This window comes from Silene latifolia, chromosome 2, assembly GCF_048544455.1.
Source record: "Silene latifolia isolate original U9 population chromosome 2, ASM4854445v1, whole genome shotgun sequence".
Classification (NCBI taxonomy): Eukaryota; Viridiplantae; Streptophyta; class Magnoliopsida; order Caryophyllales; family Caryophyllaceae; genus Silene; species Silene latifolia.
The window spans coordinates 88,908,034-88,928,156 of record NC_133527.1 but is presented as its reverse complement, the minus strand read 5'-3'; the positions used below and the strand labels follow the sequence as shown (position 1 = coordinate 88,928,156).

At 39.2% G+C, this 20,123-nt stretch overlaps 1 non-coding gene across 1 annotated transcript; it reads right to left on the bottom strand.

Moving 5' to 3' along the window:
• Positions 1–472: 472 nt before the first annotated feature.
• On the bottom strand, positions 473–579 carry LOC141645591 (small nucleolar RNA R71). Its single transcript, XR_012545069.1, has one exon. It is a non-coding gene; the product is annotated as a small nucleolar RNA R71 (small nucleolar RNA).
• Between the last annotated feature and the right edge of the window lie 19,544 nt (positions 580–20,123).

The following is a 20,123-nucleotide window of genomic DNA, read 5'->3' as shown; positions in this document are numbered from 1 at the left end:
TGTTGGTGAAGTTGTTCAACCCACTAGTGAGTTTGTCAATCCTTTCGCAATAGAAGGAGAAGAGAACCCATTAAACAATACCACACAAAATCCACCTACAATGCCTAAATTTTCGTCCCACTCTACACCCACCGAGGAGAATTTACCAAACGGTACTCCTACCCCACAACATCTTACCGGAAATTTTATTGCCAAGTCCGCCTTCATCCAACTAGTTGAGAGGAGCCAATTCGGGGGCATGCCAAGTGAGGACCCTCATTCTCATATGGAAACCTTTTGCGATTATTGTGATGCTATCTCTCAAACGGGCGTGACTCAAGACCAAATTAGATGGGTCTTATTTCCTTTTTCGTTAATCGGAACCGCAAAGCAATGGTTGAAGGGCCTTGATAAGGCCACCCTTGGAATAGATTCTTGGAAGAAGTTAGCTCTCGCTTTCTACAAAAAATTCTACCCACCGGAAAAGACCAATATGCTAAGAGCTCAAATCACGAGTTTTAAACAAAGGGATGAAGAATCTTTGTATGAAGCTTGGGAGCGGTTCAAAGGTGTTTGTCGCTCATGTCCTCACCATGGACTTAGCGAATGGTTTTTAGTGCAACAATTTTGGAATGGTTTATATGAAGATTCAAGGAACATTCTCAATATGGGATCAAATGGAATGTTCACCGAAGTTGATGACAATCAAACATGGAACAAGATTGAGGAAATGGCGGTCCATAATTCGCAATATAGTAGGCCTCGCAAGGCTACTAGAGGAAAGTATGAAGTGGACACCGTTACTCAATTGGGTGCTCAACTTAGTGCTCACATTGACACTATCAACTTGAAGTTTGAACAAGCTATGGCTAGACTTGAGGAAAACTCAAAATCAAAACATCATGTCAATGCCATGACGGCATCCTCATCAATCCCAAGTGGGATATGTGAGAATTGTGGAACCTTAGGTCATGATCAAAGTGAATGTAGGGGAACAACCGAGCAAGTCAATGCTTTCCAAGCTTACAAAAGCGGTACCCCTTATTCAAATTTTTACAATGAAAATACCAAGTTCCACCCAAATCTCTCATACAAAAGCCAAAATGTTCAAAACCCTCAAACAACATACACTCCACCACCCATGAGAAATCAAAACCAAAGACCCTTTTTCAATCAAAACCAAGGTTACCAAAATCAAAATCCATACAATCACCACAATGACCAAAGTTTTGATGTCCAAAAAGCGGTCCTTCAAATGCAAAAGAATCAACAAGAATTCTTCACCCAAATGCAAAAGGATAGCCAAGCGAAGGATACCACCATCAACAACATTCTAGCTCACACCAAGATGTTGGAAACACAATTGACCCAACTAGCATCTTCAAGCTCACAAAGACAAAAGGGGCAATTACCACCTCAAGGTAATCCCCTAGACATGAAACGGTTAGTGCCATTCACTTGAGAAGTGGTACAAGGTATGAAGCACCGAAGGAGCAAGTTGAGGATGAAGTTGTGAGAGCTAGTGAGAATGAAGTTGTGGTGCAAGGTCCCAAAGAAGGGGAATCATCAAAAGAAGAAAGTTCAAAGAAAAATGAAGATAAAGCCAAAGAAAAGGAGCCCATTGTGATTAGACTTCCTTTTCCAAGTCGTCAAGTCAAGCCCAAATTTGATGATCAACTTGGAAAGTTCATGGAAATTGTGAAGAACTTAGAAGTCTCAATTCCTTTCACGGAATTAATCAATCACGTTCCGGCCTATGCAAAGTACATGAAAGATATCCTCACAAAGAAGAAGTCGATCCGGAAACTTGAGACTATCGCCTTCACTAAGGTGAGTAGTGCCATACTTCAAGGGAGTTCACCTCCAAAGTTAAAGGATCCGGGAAGCTTCTCAATACCGTGTACCATTGGCGACACAACGATCAACAAAGCCTTATGTGATCTAGGGGCTAGTGTGAGTGTCATGCCGTACTCGGTGAGTAAAAGGTTGGGAATGGGAGAGCTTAAACGTACCAATATCACTCTTCAAATGGCCGATAGATCGACGAAGACACCGCTAGGGATATGGGAAGATGTCCCCGTGCGAATTGGGAAGTTTTTCATCCCGGTGGACTTTGTCATTGTTGATATGGAGGAAGATTCCAACATTCCAATCATCTTAGGAAGACCTTTCCTACACACCGCGGGTGCGGTGATTGATGTGAAGCATGGAGAGCTCACTCTAGAAGTGGGAGATGAAAGCATAACTTTTAATCTTGACAAGACCATGAGAGCTCCTCGTTTGCATGAGCCATGTTTCATGATTGATCATTATAGCCTAGGAAAGATGAGAAGAAGAGATCGGAACTCCAATGGAGGAAGAAAGTTGAAGATGCTCCATTCAAAGAACAAGTGAATTGTGACAAGGAGAGCTTGCATAGCTCATCAAAATCAACCAAGGAAGAAGAAGATGGCCTCATTAGCCAAAAGAAGAATTTGGGAGAGTTGTCTCCATCCAAGCAAGAGATTTTCAATGATCAACTCAATGAAGTTTGTGGTCTTTGGGACGACGAATTTAAAGGGATCTTTAATCCCTACATTGGGCATGCCATCGATCATGATCAACAACAAGAACCACGGTCTATTGAGAACCTCTACCATAACAACGAACAAGCTTTTAATTACTTCTTCGAGGTGTTGAGCAACATCAACAACACCTTGAACATGACTCCTTGACATCTCATCAAGAATGAGAGTTTGGTGGAGTCCTCCCTAAACCACCACTTGTAAATATTTCTAACTCCCTAACTTACATTTAATTTTTGCATTGCATTTTTGTCATTTTTGGATTTTATTTACCTTGATCAAAATAATTGTCATGAAAAGAGAGAAGTGAGGGAGGGACTAATGATTTTAATTGATGTGTAGTGATTTACCTTAGTGTGGGGATGGCAATTGCCTAGGCTATTCACGCCTTAGTAGTGCCCCCACAATGAAGAACACAAGAAAAGAAAGAAAGAAAGAAAGAATGTTAAGGAATGGGTTTGCGCAAGGATCCGTGTAATCAAGGAAGAATCCGAGCGGATTACGGAGAATCCGCCCGTCTGCAGAGGATCCGAGCGTCCACCGAGAAGACGCCCGTCTTGGGCTGTGCAAAAATTGAAGAATTCCTGTCTGTTAAGGAATCCGAGCGGATTTTCGGAAAGACGCCGTCTCCCAGGATCCGTCGTCTCTCGGTAAAATCCGCCCGTCTTGAAGCCGAAGAAAAACAAGAAAAATCTCTCGGATGAGAATCCGACCGGATTTCCCAAGAGACGCCCGTCCCTCAATAAAAATCCGTCCGGATTTCCCAGAGACGCCCGTCTTTAGGCGGGATTTTTAAATTTTGAAGCTTGAAAATCCGAGCGGATTGCGCCTAATCCGCACGGATCGTGCCTGCATCTTCGAGATTTTCGTTTCTTTAAATACCCCCTCCCCACCTTCATTCATTCATTCATTCATAAACACTACCCATAACACCAAAACCCTCATCCTCTCCATCTCAAACACAAAAACCCTCAACAAAATCACCAAAACAAAATCAAACCACCCTTCAAACATCAAATTAATCACTCCATCTTCAAGAAAAATCAAAACCAAGCACAAAATCTTCACCCTTTGAGTCGATTTTTGCTCTCATAAAGGCAAAGCCTTTCACTTTCAAAATCGATTTGGGCATTCTACAAATTGAAGATTTTTGATTCTCTACTTGGTTTGTTCATCAAATGGCAAGAACAAAGGGAGCAACAAAGGCAACAAAGGCACCAAAAGCAAAGGCTCTCTCTCAAAGGCAAAAAGCTCTACAAACAAAGAAAGCTTTGGCAATGGTGGTGTCAACACCAAGCTTGGTAGTGGAACAACCTCAGCAAATTTCTATGGAAGCATCACCTTTTACTCCGGTAATTAATCAACTCTTGCATTATCCGGAGGTAACTTTCATTTCCGATGACCATAGAAATTCTTTTGTCAAGTTTGCTATGAAACAAATTCAATCCACCAAGTTCATATGTGAAAAAACCTTAGAGAAGCTAGGTGTCCTTGAACAAACAAGAGTCTTTTTCAATGCCATGGGTTTGAAGAAATTGTTTGAAATGAAAGAAGTAACATACCCCTCCCTTGTCTTGGAATTCTTAAGTTCCTTGAAAGTGACAAAGGTTGAGAATAGAGAAAATATTGAGTTTCGTCTAGCTAACACTAGTAGACGCATTTCCTTTCCGGAATTGGGTGCAATTTTGGGTCTTAGCGATGAACATAAATTCTATAAGCAATATGGTAAGTACGATCCCGCGCCTCTTTGGGAGGCAATCTCCGGGAAGAAATATGAAGATTTTCATGCTTGTCGTGCTCTCTTGGTCCATCATCCGGGCATAAGAGTTTGGCACAAAGTTGTGGGAAATACCATAATTGCTAGAAGAGACACCAATCATTTCACGGGGCTCGATTTTATTCTCCTTGAATCAACCTTGAATATTGGAAGAAGTTACACCAAGCCTTACAATTGTTTGAGGCTATTGGTTGATAGATGGCTTCATGTAGATAGTGGGAAGAAGGGTACGACCGTTATTGTTAATGGCGGCCTTGTCACGGTCCTAGCCAAGCACTTTGATCCTAATTTCAATAAGGATAGCAAGTACAAGGCTAAGGATGGTGGCCATCTCATTGATATGTCCACCTTGATTAACAAGTTTAAGTGGGTTGTTCACAATTCCCTTGATACCAAGTATGGGTGGCTTACTAGTGAGGCTCGTTCATTCACTTTACCCGCAAAGATTTGCCGTCTTAGTGTCCACCGGACCAACTATTTACTTCCCCTAACCAAAGAAGCCGAGTACATCATTCAACAACAAAAGGGTGACCATGAGGCCCCCTCCTCTTCCATTATCATACCACCTTACCCCTATGACTATGAAGAGTTTACGCCGGAAGGAATTGAAATTGGGAAAGACTATGTAACTCTTCTTATGAGAGCCATGCACAAGCAAGCTTATGAAGACCGGAAGAATGCTTATCTAGCTCAATATCCTCCCCTCCTACATTTAGCTAGGCAAGGACTCCTTGATCCATCTTGTCCTTTGCCTAGTTGGGCGGATAGAGAAGCTTTGTTCCCGGGTGCATCAAGGGATGTGGTGGAAGATAATGAGGTTGTTGGAAATGATGAGGAGATTGATGATAATATTGAGGAAAAAGCAAGTGGAGATGAAGAAAGGGATGGTGAAGATGGTGAAGATGATGATGAGGAAAGCAATGAAGAAAGTGCCAAGGAAAGTGGCAATGAGACCACTTCTCATGAGGGAAGTGGTGATAATGATAGTATGATGGAAGACTAGCCTTGGAGACTCCTACTCTCCCACGGTTTGTCTATATCTCTTTGTACTTTACTTCATTTTGATCATTGGTTAGTTGAGTCCTAGCAACATCAAAGGACTCACACCTCGGTTCCTTTGAGGTGTTCTTTATTGTTCCCATTTTTGAAAATCCAAAATGACAATCTAGTCTCATGCATAGCATAGCATGTGCATGAACTCCCCCATGTCTCGACATTAGCAATAGTGTCTTACTTGGTTTGGGGAAGTTGATGCATACGCAACGGGAGGTAATCTAAATTATCCTCTCCGTCATAACAAAACAACATGCATCATGTAGAATAGCTTAGTGTAGAATTGCATTTAGCATAGAAATCATGCATCACTCTTGCATAATTTCCATCATTTTGGCCATTGAGGACAATGCCCATATTAGTGTGGGGATGGGAATTCTAACACTTAACTTCTATTCAAAAACCCATAAAAATTGAAAAATTTCAAAAATCATAAAAATTTGAAAATTGAAAAATCCAAAAACAAGTTCATTCTCCTTTGTATATATTGTCTTGTATATATTATGTTTGTTTCATCCTTGTTCACTTTGATTGACTACGCCACATCCGAGACATGAGGATATTGAAGACCGCATGGTATGATCTTTCCAATCTCCTTTTTCCTCTTTATGTTAATGACTATGTGGCTTTATTTTGATTGATGCGGTAAAACAATGTGAACTTAGGACTTGCATTTAGTTTATATGTCATATTAGTTGGTAGAATCATTTGCATTAGGATGTTTATATGTTAGTTGCATCATGGCATGTAGTTTGCATGTTAGAAAAATTTTGCGAAACCGTCTACTTCGGAAGCTTGACAAGTGTATATAGGCCCTAGTAGATGCTTTTTATTCTTAAGACTTTGCTTGTTAGAATGCTTGTAAAACACCCTAGGATGTGTCATGCTAGTATCCTTTGACCCATGGTTTAAGGCCGAGTCAAGAGTACCTTGTGGTGTGATAACTCCTTGGCTACCGTTTATTCCAAGGTGACCCTTGAAACCATGCATACTTCTATCCATCATCCATGTTCTACCACATTTTTGTCATCAAAGGGAATGGGCACAAAAAGAAATTGATTTGAGTTCAAAGAAATGAAAAGTGAAAGAAAGTTTGCAAAAATGCATCAAATGAAAAGAGGAGCAAAAATAGAACTCCTAAAGCTTCAAATACAAGGCACCCTCGTTACTAATTGGGGTGACTTTGGAAATGTTCAAAAATGCAAAAAGTTGTCAAGTATTGAAATGTCAAAAATCAAAAAGAAATGGCAAAGAAAGTGTTCTCAAATGTCAAATGCCAAAGAAATTTGGGGGGAAAACAAAAACAAAAGCAAACTCCCAAAGTGAAACTCAAATACTATCGATCCCTTTATCCATCATATCTATTTTTGTGCATGGTAGAGAGGGGACGACCCTTCTTCTTGTCTAGGCAAGAGGGGAATTCCGCGATCCTCCAGTGTTTCTAACACCATAGGGAGTCTACTCTTGACAAAAGCATTTAACGATTGAGGACAAAGGTACCCTAGCTTGACACCTTTTGGAGGTGATTTATTGGTATCCTTCTAGGCTTAGTAGTTTGAACAAATTGCATCTATGAAGGATTGTGTACCCTCGAATTGCTTCCCTTGTAGATAATTTCCGCCACTTAGATGAGGAAAGTGGCTATTCTTTTGTAGATGCATCCATTACTTGATTTTGTGTGCTTAATGTTTGGATGTGTCGCCATTTTGGCAAGACCCACCTTGCCTTGCAAGAAGGCATCCTACCTCATGGTTGTCTTGTTGTGAGTTGAAGGGGCGGAGTGAGACCCGCTAATTGTCTCATATCGGCTATTATTATTAGGTTAGGTTAGTTTTGGTCCTAGTCTTTGTCACCTCTTTACTCGGGACGAGCAAAGGTTCGGTTTGGGGATATTTGATGCGACCATAATTGGCGCATATTTAGCCCCGAATTACCATTGTTTCCATGCTTTTTAGTGCCTATTTGGGTCATTTCTTATCTTTAGATCTTTGTTTTGCATATTCTTTGAGATTTTGATCCCTTGGTAGGAAAGGAGTAAGAATCTTGCATTTTCATGGCAAAACGAGGCTAAATGGATCGTATTCAATGACCAAGCATCAAGGAGAGACAAGACTAGAAGGCCTTTGTACATAGCTAAGTAGAAGATCAATGTTGAGAAAGGATCCTTGAGTCCCCAAGGAAATCCCCAAGGATTCTATGAAGAAAAGGAAAGAAAAGAAGAAGGAATGACGCTGTAGAAGAATCCGAACGGATCATCCATGATCCGTCCGTCCGCCCAGCTCAATCCGAGCGTCCTTACCCAGGATCCGCTCGGATCCCCCAGGCCCAATCCGAGCGTCTTCGCCTTGATCCGCTCGGATCGTCCATGCCCCATCCGTCCGTCTCGACCTCCATCCGCTCGGATCACAAGATACAACATGGTTTCGTCCTTCAAGTTACAAAATGGAGACGCCCTTCTCTCATTGAATACCGGAGTCTCCTTGCTCAACTTAAAAAGTGTAATTACTAGTTTAACCCTTAGTTAACCCTAATGCATCCTCCCTAATTTTCACTATAAATACCCCATTAGTCTAATTAGAGGAGCATGTTCTTCTAATCAATAATTAGTGTAGTTAATATCAATCAAATCTCTCTTCAATATTGTAATCAAATCAAGTTTTAATCCAAGTTTTAGTTCCTTAATCTCTCTCTTGTTCTTACTTTATTTTGGGTAATTGAAGATCATTTGGGTTATTATTGGGAGATTGACAACCTCTCAATCTAGGATTCAAGTACTTCTATTATTCTTGCTTTATTATTGGAATCATTAGTAGGTATAATCTCTTAATCCCTTTTTAATTATTGCTAATTACTTTCATTTATTCATCATGTTTCATTATGTTAGTATGATTGACAACCTTTCTAGCATGATCAATATGATAATGAGTGAGTAGTCTCTTAGCTAGGGTTTAATGGGTGATTAAGGGAAACCAACATGGGGATGATTCATGCTTAAATCAATATGCTTTCATATCTTATTTGCTTGCTTGTTTTGATCTTAATACATGCACATGTTATGTTTGATGAAATGCTAAGCCTATGAATCCTTGCATTTATTATCATCTACTATCTCTTCAACTTGACTTGTAAGACATAACCCAACTCGAGTCTTGTTAGATCATGCATGTGTTAAGTAGGAAAGATTAAGTCTTGTAGGTGTTGTACAATCTATGTGATTCGGCTCCGGGACCCAAACTTTCCTAGGATTGTAAGATATAACCCAACTCAATCCATCACAACAATAATTGCTTGCTTATAAATTGAGAACATGTTTGTATGATCATATCCCATGAATCCCCTATGAACCCATGACACCCTAGTGCTTTTAATCAATTGTTTACACCCTTATTCCATTTACCTTGTTAGTTTATTTTCATTGCTATTTTAGTTTAGTAACCTTCTACATCAACCCAACTTGTGACACCCCTAGACACCACTAGTAGCAATAGAAATCTTCGTTTTCAATACCCGTCCCTTGGGATCCGACCTTTACTTGCCTCTTTACTAATTTGTAGAGTTGTTTGTGAAGTATAAAATGTGTTTTGTATCGACCATTGACCAACGACCACAATTACTTAATTTGTGAACTAAATGGCTCCGATCAATCATATCGCAACTAGAGGGCTTATAGCTCACCCCTAATATCCGATAGGACCAAGACAAACAACACAAGGCATAACTCTTACCTTAAAAGACAACTACCAATATCTATAACCAAGCAAGACCTTTACTACTCATATATAAATATACAATTCCCCTGGTAGGATGACAATGATACTCCCAAGACTCAGTCCTAGTCTAAATCTGGCCAGACTCTCGGGACAGTACAGTTCCCGATTCGACATGCGGCTGATCGGTCCGCATCCAAGACTCGAAGACAGATCGGAAATCGAGAACCTACAATTGGCAGGACAATCCGAAAGAGGCGGAAGATATGAGCTAAACCCACAATCGGCAGGACAGTCAGAAAGAGGCGTAAAGATAAGTCAAGCAAAAAGGTATTGCATAAAGGCATTATCATAAGAATACGACTCAACCAAGCGATACGAATCAACTTGGAAAGAAACTAATACATGTAATGAGCGAATGATAATCCAAGTCCAGTTATACTAGTAAACATGGATTACAGACTCATTTCTTAAATACTTGTCACTTGAATAAAGATGTAAATAAACGGAAACAGACCATTATTAATCAAAACAAGGACTTAATTGCAAATAACTCATGTGTTGGATAAAGCATTTATTCCTTACAAGGCATAAACAAATAAATTGGACTCATATTAAAATGGAGACATGTCATTTCATATACAAATGAGGTAATAGTGAATGTATTCCACAAGTATCAACCATGTGAGAAGAATATAAAAATGAACGATATTTAATGAATTACATTATATAAAATACGAGGCGGGGTTTTAATAATTCAAACAACCAACTTATGCCGAGACAATCATTAACCACGACTCAAAGACCCTTTTGGACAGCACCCAAACACGACTCAAGGGCGCCATTTGTACAGCCCTATACACTACTCACAACTAGCCATGACCAACCTGCAAAATAGACCGATTACAGCTGTGAAAAGCAGCCAATGCAGGCCTTGAACCGCCCAGTTGCATGGCAAAACAGGCTGCATTGCAGCACCGACATAACTACCATTTGACTGCCCACAATCACCAACTATGTCGCCCTAAAATAGCACCTCAACGGCGGTCCAAAATAGGTCCAAAACACTGTATAAAACCGTACCAAAAATGGTACTAAAACAATCCAAATAACCGTATTTTACCATCCAATTTCAGCACTAAAACAGTCCACTTCAAACCCGTTTTTAAGACGACTCTTGAGACAAGGTTAAGGCGGAAACTAAACACAACAAATCCCTGAATAACAACGACCAAACATTATCCAACAATACTCGGAATTACCATGAAACAAAACAGCTCATAACTGAAACAAATTTCCGCATTAAAACAGTCCCATTTTAAGACCCTCTTAGACAAGATGTAAGGCATGAATAACATGGAATTCACTCCCTTGAATTACCCACCAGCTCAGCCGAGCTCAACCCGACCACATCCTGGACTGGAGGCAAACCGTGGCCTCTGCACAACCAGGCCACCCCTCCTTGCACTCTCCCAAGCCGCGGCCAACACCACGCCACATGACGGGTCTAAAATATAGTACACAACCCAGTCAAAATAAAACATAAATCTGAAATTAAAGGGGCAAAAGCACGGACTTTTATACATGAGACGAAGTTTATTAATTTACACACCCTCACACTCAACACGAACTACCAAGATACTCAAATCTGTGCAGCACAGTCCACACCGCCCTTATTCCGACTGCCTAAAACAGAGGACGAAACCGTCCCAAAACTGTTCTATTTCTATCTATAAAACAGTTCAATTTCAGCTCCTAAACTTCATGGAACCGTACCAAAGCGTAAATTCAAACGACTCGATTCAAAGATCATTTTGAGACGAAAATCAACATACAAAAGAGAAAAAAACACAAAGAACCAAGCTTTAACAAACAAGAGCATATAAAACGATTTAAGACAAAATTTCGACGTTTTTGTCGAGTAACCTATCACTGTTACCTTTTTGCTCTCCTAAACGACTGAGGAATCGCCCAAGGATGACCTTAAACCCAAAAATAGAAGAAATTAGACCAAAATCCGAATCCCTTGTAAGACGGCCGTTCTGAAATAGGACGAAAGCTTGACTCTTTCTTACATACAAAGAAGGAGGATGAGATGAGGAAGCTATTGGTGTAAAATTTATCGAATTTAGTTGAGAAATGGGGACGGGATCGGGGTAAGGAGGTCGGCGGAAATGGGGTTTTTCTGGGTTATGTTGGATGTGGTGTTGTTGTAGCTAAGGGCTCACGCAGAAGAAAGGGAAAAATGAAGGGGGTGGGGACGGGAGGTAGAACATTAGTGATAATAATAATAATAATAATAATAATAATAATAATAATAATAATAATAATAATAATAATAATAATAATAATAATAATAATAATAATAATAATAAATAATAATAATAATAATAATAATAATAATAATAATAATAATAATAATAATAATAATAATAATAATAATAATAATAATAATAATAATAATAATAATAATAATAATAATAATAATAATAATAATAATAATAATAATAATAATAATAATAATAATAATAATCATGAAGTTAGAGTGTAAGAGTGAGTGTTGTCGGAATCGGGTTGGTCCGAATTGAAATAGCTTTATAAGAGAAATGCGACGATCCTGCTAGACGGAAATGTGTCTATAACTTAAGACGGAAAACTATTATTATCGTCACAATTATTATTATCCGACTGAAATATTTATTTTATATAAACAAGCTTGTAAGAATGTAAATTTTATAAAATTTATGTTCAAAAGGAGGTTAATTAAATTAGATAATTTAAAAATATGAAATAAAGTAATCGAATGGTTAAATAAATTTGAAATGTCAGAATGAGAAATTTGCGGGTGTTACAACAATCCTAGGAAGGTTTGGGTCCCAGGGCCGAATCGATTAGATTGTACAACACCTGCAAGTCGACTTAATCCTCCCTACTCAACTATATGCATGGTCTAATGAGACTCGAGTTGGTTTATGTCTTACAAGTCTCATTGAATAGGTAAGTGATGGGTAAAAAATGTAAGGATTCATAGGCTCGCATTTCATCAAACATAACATGTGCACAAGTTGAGATCACAACAAGCAAGCAAATAAATTATGTGAACATATTAGATTAAGCATGAATCATCCCCCATGCTGGTTTCTCTTAATTACCCATTAACCCTAGTTAAGATGACTACTCACTCATTATCAAGTTTAACATGCTAACAAGGTTGTCAATCATACTAGCAAGACAAAACATGATGAATAAATGAAGATGATTAACAATAATTAAAAAGGGATTAAGAGAATTATACCTAATGATGATTCTAAAATAATAAGCAAAGAATAATAGAAGTACTTGATGATTGATGGAAGGTTGTCAATCCTCCAAATAATACCCAAATAATCTTCAATTTTTAAAAATAAATGATGAACAATAGAGAAATTAAGGAAATGAGATTTGTATTAATGCTTAATTAAGAGTTGATTACATGATTAAGATGAGATTAGAATTACATAAGAGAGTATATGAAGGACATGATAATCTAATTAGTACAATGGGGTATTTATACTAAGGATTAGGTACATAAATTAGGGTTACTAAGGGCTTAAATGACGATTAAGACCTCTAAGAAAAGTTGAGGAAGTGCTCTTCTCGAAGGAGATGCGCATATCCGTTTTGGAGGTCTTCATGGAATACGCTCGTCCCGAGCGGCTTGGCTGAGGGACGGTCTGCACTGGAGAGGAATCCGAGCGGATTGGTGAAGGCGACGCTCGGATTGAGAGGGACCAGGACGAGCGTCTTGGCCACGGGAAGCTCGGATTGTAGCAGGCCAGGACGCTCGTCCCGTGCACTGCGACGCCCGGATTGTTAGCCAGTCAGCTTCTCTTCTTTTCTTTCTCCAACAATCCTCAAGGATCTTGTTAGAGATGCAAGGTGTTGGGGCTGGTGTCCTTAACAGTTAGTGCAAGGACTTATAAATCTCTAAAAGGATCAAAGGGTATACTTTTGTATCATAATCAGTTGGTCCACGTTTATCAATAACGGTTGGCTTGCTAGATAAGTTTGACGTTATTGTCATACAGATGGCGGTGATCAACTGGTCCCTAAAAGTCACACATATAGGATACGTTTGAGAGATGTGACGGTATGAAAATACAGTCATGTAGATGCCAATTTTGACTAACCAGTTAGTCTGAGTTATTTGACTAATAATTAGTCAAAATGTGATGTTGAGATATTTTATTTAATACGGATTAAATAATAATGGCTAAGGCGGATTAAGCAGTTAATTCGTAAAATTAAATATAAGCGATTTATATTTGATTAATGTATATTGGATAAATTAATTATACGATATTGTCTTTGTCGGACACGTATTAATAATTCAACTAATCCGTGTAATTAGTTGATGCTTTAATATCCGATAACCGATGACAGTTTATAATTAGACCGTGTCATATACACTTAGCGAATTACGAACCGGACCACGAGTTAAAGTTAAGAGGAAGTGGAAGCCCACTTCCCCTTGATCCACTCGGTTTGGCCGAGATTAGGAGAACAAAAGAGAGCCTCCTCTCTTGCTTAACCTAATCATTCATTTTGCTAAAAATTTAGGGTTTTGAGAAAAGTGCCTCTCGAAACTCGGATCTCTCATCCAGCAAAACCTCACAAAACAATCCTCTCAATATTGCAAGGCCATTAGAGGATTCATTCTAGCACAAGGGCATTTCTCGGACAATCTTGGGTGCAACATTTAGGAGGAGATCTACTTTGATCTCTCATTGCCGAATTGCACTAGGACCGGAGGTTATTGCTTAATCTTTATCGTTTCTTTATGTTTTTCGTTTTATGACCATAATCACATGTAAATTTTGCGTTATAGTCCTAATTTTATAGGGTAGTATACGGATATTACCCCACAAGTGGTATCAGAGCGAGGCCACGTAAATTTTTCTATGTGATTTTCATCAAACGGATTGAATCGATAATTTTTTTGATGCATAAAACCACACGGCATAAATTTTTTTGTGCACGGTTTTTATTTTTTTTGGCATGGCTGCATCGTTTTTCGTGCCTTGTTTTCTTTTGTTTTCGATTTTTGATCTTTGCATATTATTTTGTAATCGATATTCATTGTAATATGTTAAAGATCTATCAATTGCTATTTCATTTCTATACGGATTAGGTGGTATCGCAATTGGTTTTTATCAAATCGATGATTTTTGCTAAAAAATGATAAAACCGTGTGGCTGTTGAAGGTCTCGACATTTTTATAAGTCTCGGCCTGTTTTTTTTACATTGGGAACCGTGTCCAGTTTACACGGTTGCTTTGGTGACGATTTTTGTTTTGTTTTCGATTTGTTCTTTGCGAATTGTTGTTTTAATCGATAATTACAACAATATGTGAAGATCATGTCAATTGTAATTTTGTTTTAATCCGGATTATGTTCAAATTGCAATTGAGTTTTGTCAAATCGATTCGGTATTGGATGATTAATCTCGGTTTGAGCGGCTGTTTTTTCCTCTTTTGTTGCTCACGGTTTTAAGCAGCAATTTTAAAAAAAAAAAAAAAAATTTTGTGGTACTGTTCACTGTTCACGTCCAGCAGTGAAGAAAAAAAAAAAAAAATTTGTTTTATTTTTTTCGGCCTTGTTGCATAAAACGGATTTATGCTCTCGCTTGATAGTGAAACGGTTCACCCACGTAAAATTAAGTTACTTTAAAACGATTTATAGTAACGGATTATCTCGGATTAAAATTAACTTGACTAAAGCGGTTTTGTCATATAATTTTAATTATCTTTGGTGGTTTGGATAAATTTAACATAATTACGGAATTATGTCACGAATAAATTTAATTTAGTTGATGCATTTTATTTATCGTTCTTGTTTAATTTGAATGCTTTTAATTACGTATTTATTTATTTTTGCAAACGGTTGTAACTTAGTGTGGCCTTAGTAGAACGTGTTACCGTAATGATGGAACACGGTCTTGGTTGTATTTTGAGATCTCGTATCTCCATTTTTATTTCCTTTAATTACAGTTTTATTTAGAATGTAAATAGGTTTATATTTGTAAATTTTAAATTGTAATTTTTGAGAAGACCAAAGATGGAGACCGGATGCTCACTCCCGCTACATGGATCAAGATGGAACATCAAGACAAGCTTCTCGGGTCCAACGGTGGATTCCAAAGTTGTTATATGTTCTTTTTATTAGGATAGGCCACACTAGGAATTTTTATTTACGTATTGCATTCTTTTATTTATTTTTCGTAACGATAATATGCATCATATTCCGCCTAAAAACCAAACCACCTAATTATTGCATGAAAACTGACACATATAGAGGTCACGAGTTAGTTTTCTTTGACATTCTCATGTCACACGTTTTTTTAAGCCATCACCCAAATTAATTCATTCACGCAGACGCTAGTTATTCGTTCACTTAATATGAATTATAATTTAGTTGATGGGATCTTCCTCGTACAAACAAAAATTGAGAACGGTCTTTATAGGTCAAACTCCAATGAGTCCCTTCTTCGTCGGTAGGCATAATATGACCCCTTCTACGTCGGGTAAGTTGGAATCGATTGACCTATTTTATCTCAACACTATGGTCACTCGTACGATCCTGTGACTATGGTGGACTATAGATAGGATTTACGGAAATCTATCGACCAAGAGTTCTTACGGAAGAATTAGCTAAACAGTTGGCTTATCAATTTACAGAAATTGAGTCTTGGGATCACTTGTATCATTCTTGAGGGAGATCAATTATGCAAGTGCGAGAGTCTACACGTTAAAATGAATTTTAATAGACTTAAATCACCTCGATGAGTTGCTTATTTCGTTTTTGTTTTTCTTTCTTTTCAGTGTAGATCACGAACTTTTAAAGCGCTAAAAACAAATGGTGGTTCTACTGACAACCCAATGCCAAGTGCCACATTGGACCGTGAGTCCTGGCTTCGGATCTTCATGAATCGGATGAATCGGTCTACTCGATCGAAGAATGATGGATCAAACTTCGCGGACTAGGAGGCGGCATTACGGAATCTTTGCCGCGCCGACGGAAGCTCAAATATCTATTAGAGCCCATCCCGGCAAACCCAGGTCCCACGGCTAGAGCTGCTGAAATCACCAAGTTTAATGATTTCTGTATGGAAGCGGGTGGGATTAAAAACGTACTCATTTTTGCAATGGAACCCAATTTGCAGAAACGCTTCATAGCCCATGGTGCGAACAAGATTTTCACCACGCTCACCAAGGAATTCTCGAAAGCACCGAGAATCGTGACCTATGAGCATACCACTCGCTTCTTTGATGCGAGACTCCATAAGGGCCAACCAGTTAGCCCACACATTCTCAGCATGATTGAGAATGTCGAGAAGCTGGAGACCTTTGATTGTAAGATCAGCGAGAACATTGTGATCGACCGCATGCTTCACTCACTCCACGATGGTTTTTCGCAATTTAGAGCGAATTACTATATGAATGATTTGAAGAAAAGTCCCCATGAACTTCACTCCCTTCTCTCGCATGCAGGCACCGAGAAGGACATGAAGTTCGGTGGGAGCATGAAACAGGATGTTCTCGTTGTGACAAATAAGGGGAAAGGTAAGGGCAAAGCTCAGGCAAACCTAGCAGTAGGTAAACCGAAGTTCAAGAAGTCGGGTTCAGGTAAGAGTGGGCCTGGTGAGTCGAGCACCTCATCAGGCGCGACAAAGAGCAAGAATGAAAACATGGAATGCCATCATTGCCACAAGACTGGGCATTGGAGGCGTACATGTCCTGTTTATCATGAGGACTTAAAGGCAGGTCGTGTTAAACCTGTTGTTATGTCTTCTCTATCTTCTACTTTTATTCATATGATTGAGATTAACCACGCAAGTTACGGAACTTGGGTACTTGATACTGGTTGTGGTTCTCATCTGTGTAATCATGTGCAGGGCCTCCGAAATCTCGAGCCTCTCGGAAAGGGTGAGGTTGACCTGCGTGTCGGGAATGGAGCAAGAGTGGCTGCCATCTCGAGGGGAACATATGTGATCCAGCTTCCTAGCGGATTTGAGTTACTTTATATAACTGCTATTATGTACCCAGTCTTTCCAAAAACATTATTTCTGTTTCTGCACTTGACAAACTTGGTTTTTCATTTGTAATAGAGAATAATACTTGCATTTTCTCATTACACGATATGATTTATGGCAAGGCAGTCTCCATGAATGGAATTTATGTTTTAGATCAGACCACCGAAATATTACACGTAATGAATAAAAAGTTAAAGGTTGGTGACAAAGATCAAACGTATCTATGGCACTGCCGTATGGGACACATTAATGAGAAACGCGTAAAACAGCTCATTAAAAATGGAGCTATCTCGGCCTTTGATTTTCAATCATTTGGCACGTGTGAATCATGTCTCATCGGTAAGATGACTCGTATTTCCTTCAAAGGTGTTGGAATGCGCGCTGCTGGCCTATTAGGACTCATAGACACGGATGTATGTGGACCTATGTCAATCACCGCACGAGAAGGCTATAGGTATTTCATCACTTTCACGGACGATTTAAGTAGATATGGCTATGTCTACTTAATGAAGCACAAAAGTGAATCCTTTGAGAAATTCAAAGAATACCAAAATAGGGTACAGAACCTACTTGGTAGAAAGATTAAAACACTACGTTCAGATCGTGGTGGCGAGTATCTTTCTCACGAGTTTGATCAACACCTCAAAGACTGTGGGATTGCCTTACAGTTAACTCCACCTGGAACACCTCAATTGAATGGTGTGTCCGAACGGAGAAATCGAACACTACTTGATATGGTTCGATCCATGATGAGTCACACCGTGTTTCCTGACTCATTGTGGGGTTATGCTCTTCTGTCAGCTGCTCTAATACTTAACCGAAGTCCGTCTAAAGCTGTTGACAAGACTCCATATGAACTATGGAAGGGAACGGTCCCTAACTTGTCCTTTATACGGGTTTGGGGCTGCGAGGCTTATGTCAAGTGGAGACACAAGGATAAGCTCGGCCCGCGATCGGTCAAGACATACTTTATAGGTTATCCTAAAGGAACACTTGGTCATTACTTCTATTCGCCAACCGAACAACGTGTTTTTGTTGCGGCAAGTGCGACATTCTTAGAGAAGGAATTTCTCGAGAATGCAAAGAGTGATAGAACCTTCGACCTGTCGGAGATTCCAGAACCAAATACCGAGCAACCATTGGAGGAACCAATTCCTTCAATCCCGGCTGCGGTGAATATTCCTGAGGAACCTAGGAGGTCGGGAAGAGTCTCTATTCCTCCAGACAGATACATTGGTATGGTCGAGGAACATGACATAGATGACGTTCTACTCTTAACGAGTAGTGAACCCGCAACCTATAAAGGTGCCATGACTAGTTCCGACTCAAAGCTATGGCTTGAGGCCATGCAATCCGAGATGGACTCTATGTATGAGAACAACGTATGGGATCTTGTTGACTTACCTGCTAAGGTTCGTCCCCTTCAATGCAAATGGCTTTACAAGATAAAGCATTCTGTGGAAGGTCAACAAGATATCTACAAAGCACGACTAGTTGCTAAAGGTTTCACCCAACTGCCAGGTTTGCACTACGATGAGATTTTTGCACCCGTAGTCATGATGCGTTCCATTCGGATTATCTTAGCGATTGCCGCCTTTCATGACTATGAAATTTGGCAAATGGATGTGAAAACCGCCTTCTTAAACGGCTTTTTGGAGGAAGAGTTGTACATGGTACAACCCGAAGGTTTCATCGATCCAGAACATCCTAAGAAAGTGTGCAAGCTTAAGCGTTCCATTTATGGACTTAAGGAAGCATCTCGGAGTTGGAATCATCGCTTCGACCAAGTGATTAAAGAAAATGGATTTACTAGATCGGTCGAGGAACCATGTCTTTATATCAAGTCGAGTGGGAGCAAGATTGTCTTCCTAATATTGTATGTCGATGACATACTCCTGATTGGGAATGACATACCTCTCTTAACTTCGGTGAAAGTATGGTTGAAAAACCATTTCCAGATGAAAGATCTGGGAGAGGCACAAAGAATTCTAGGCATCCGTATCTATCGAGATAGATCACGACGGATGCTATCTCTCGTCAGAGTCTTACATAGACAAAGTCCTAGAGAGATTCAAAGCATGACTAACTCCAAGAAGGGGTTTCTTCCCATGGCTCCAGGGGTGCATTTGAGCAAGTCTCGGGCACCGGAGACAGGAAGAGAAAGAGCGCATGGCACGGATACCTTATGCCTCGGCAATAGGATCTATCATGTATGCCATGATATGCACACGTCCGGACGTGGCATATGCATTGAGTATGACAAGTCGATTCCAACAGCATCCAGGTGAACCACATTGGCTGGCTGTCAAGAACATTCTTAAGTACCTACGGAGGACTAAAGATTGGGCATTGACTTATGGAGGCGAACAAAAGCTATGCGCAACCGGTTACGCAGATGCTGAAGGAAAAGTAGATTCATATACATATTAACATACTCATATATGTCATAATTAATTTGTCATAAAATTAAATGTGGATTTTATGCATGCAAACAATATAAAATATAGAGAAGAAATCAACATCTTACATTGGATGTTTTCGGATTTATGGGCACAAGTGAGTTCACCTACTCACTTGTTCTTGAGCTCTCCTTATGGAAGAACAAGGATTCAAATGTAGAATCCCTCCCAAAAGCATATACCCAAGGAATACATCTTAATAACCAATATTATTTAGATCTAGCAATAATATTAGTTTTTGCTATAAAATTAATACAAAATAAATTGTATTTTGGCTCTTGAAAATTTCGGTCAAGAGGTGATGTTTTTGTGTGATTTTATTTCTCTAGAATTATCATAAATTGTAGAGAGTTTTTGGAGGATTTTCTTACACTAGAAAATTTGATGGGAAGAATGAATTGTTTTTGTGAAAAAGAAAAGCTCTTCTCTTTCTTGTGGAGTGGCCGAAATTTTGGCTTGGGTAGGATGCCCAATACCTTTTCATTTTGCTCTTCTCAAAAGCTTAGGTTTTGCA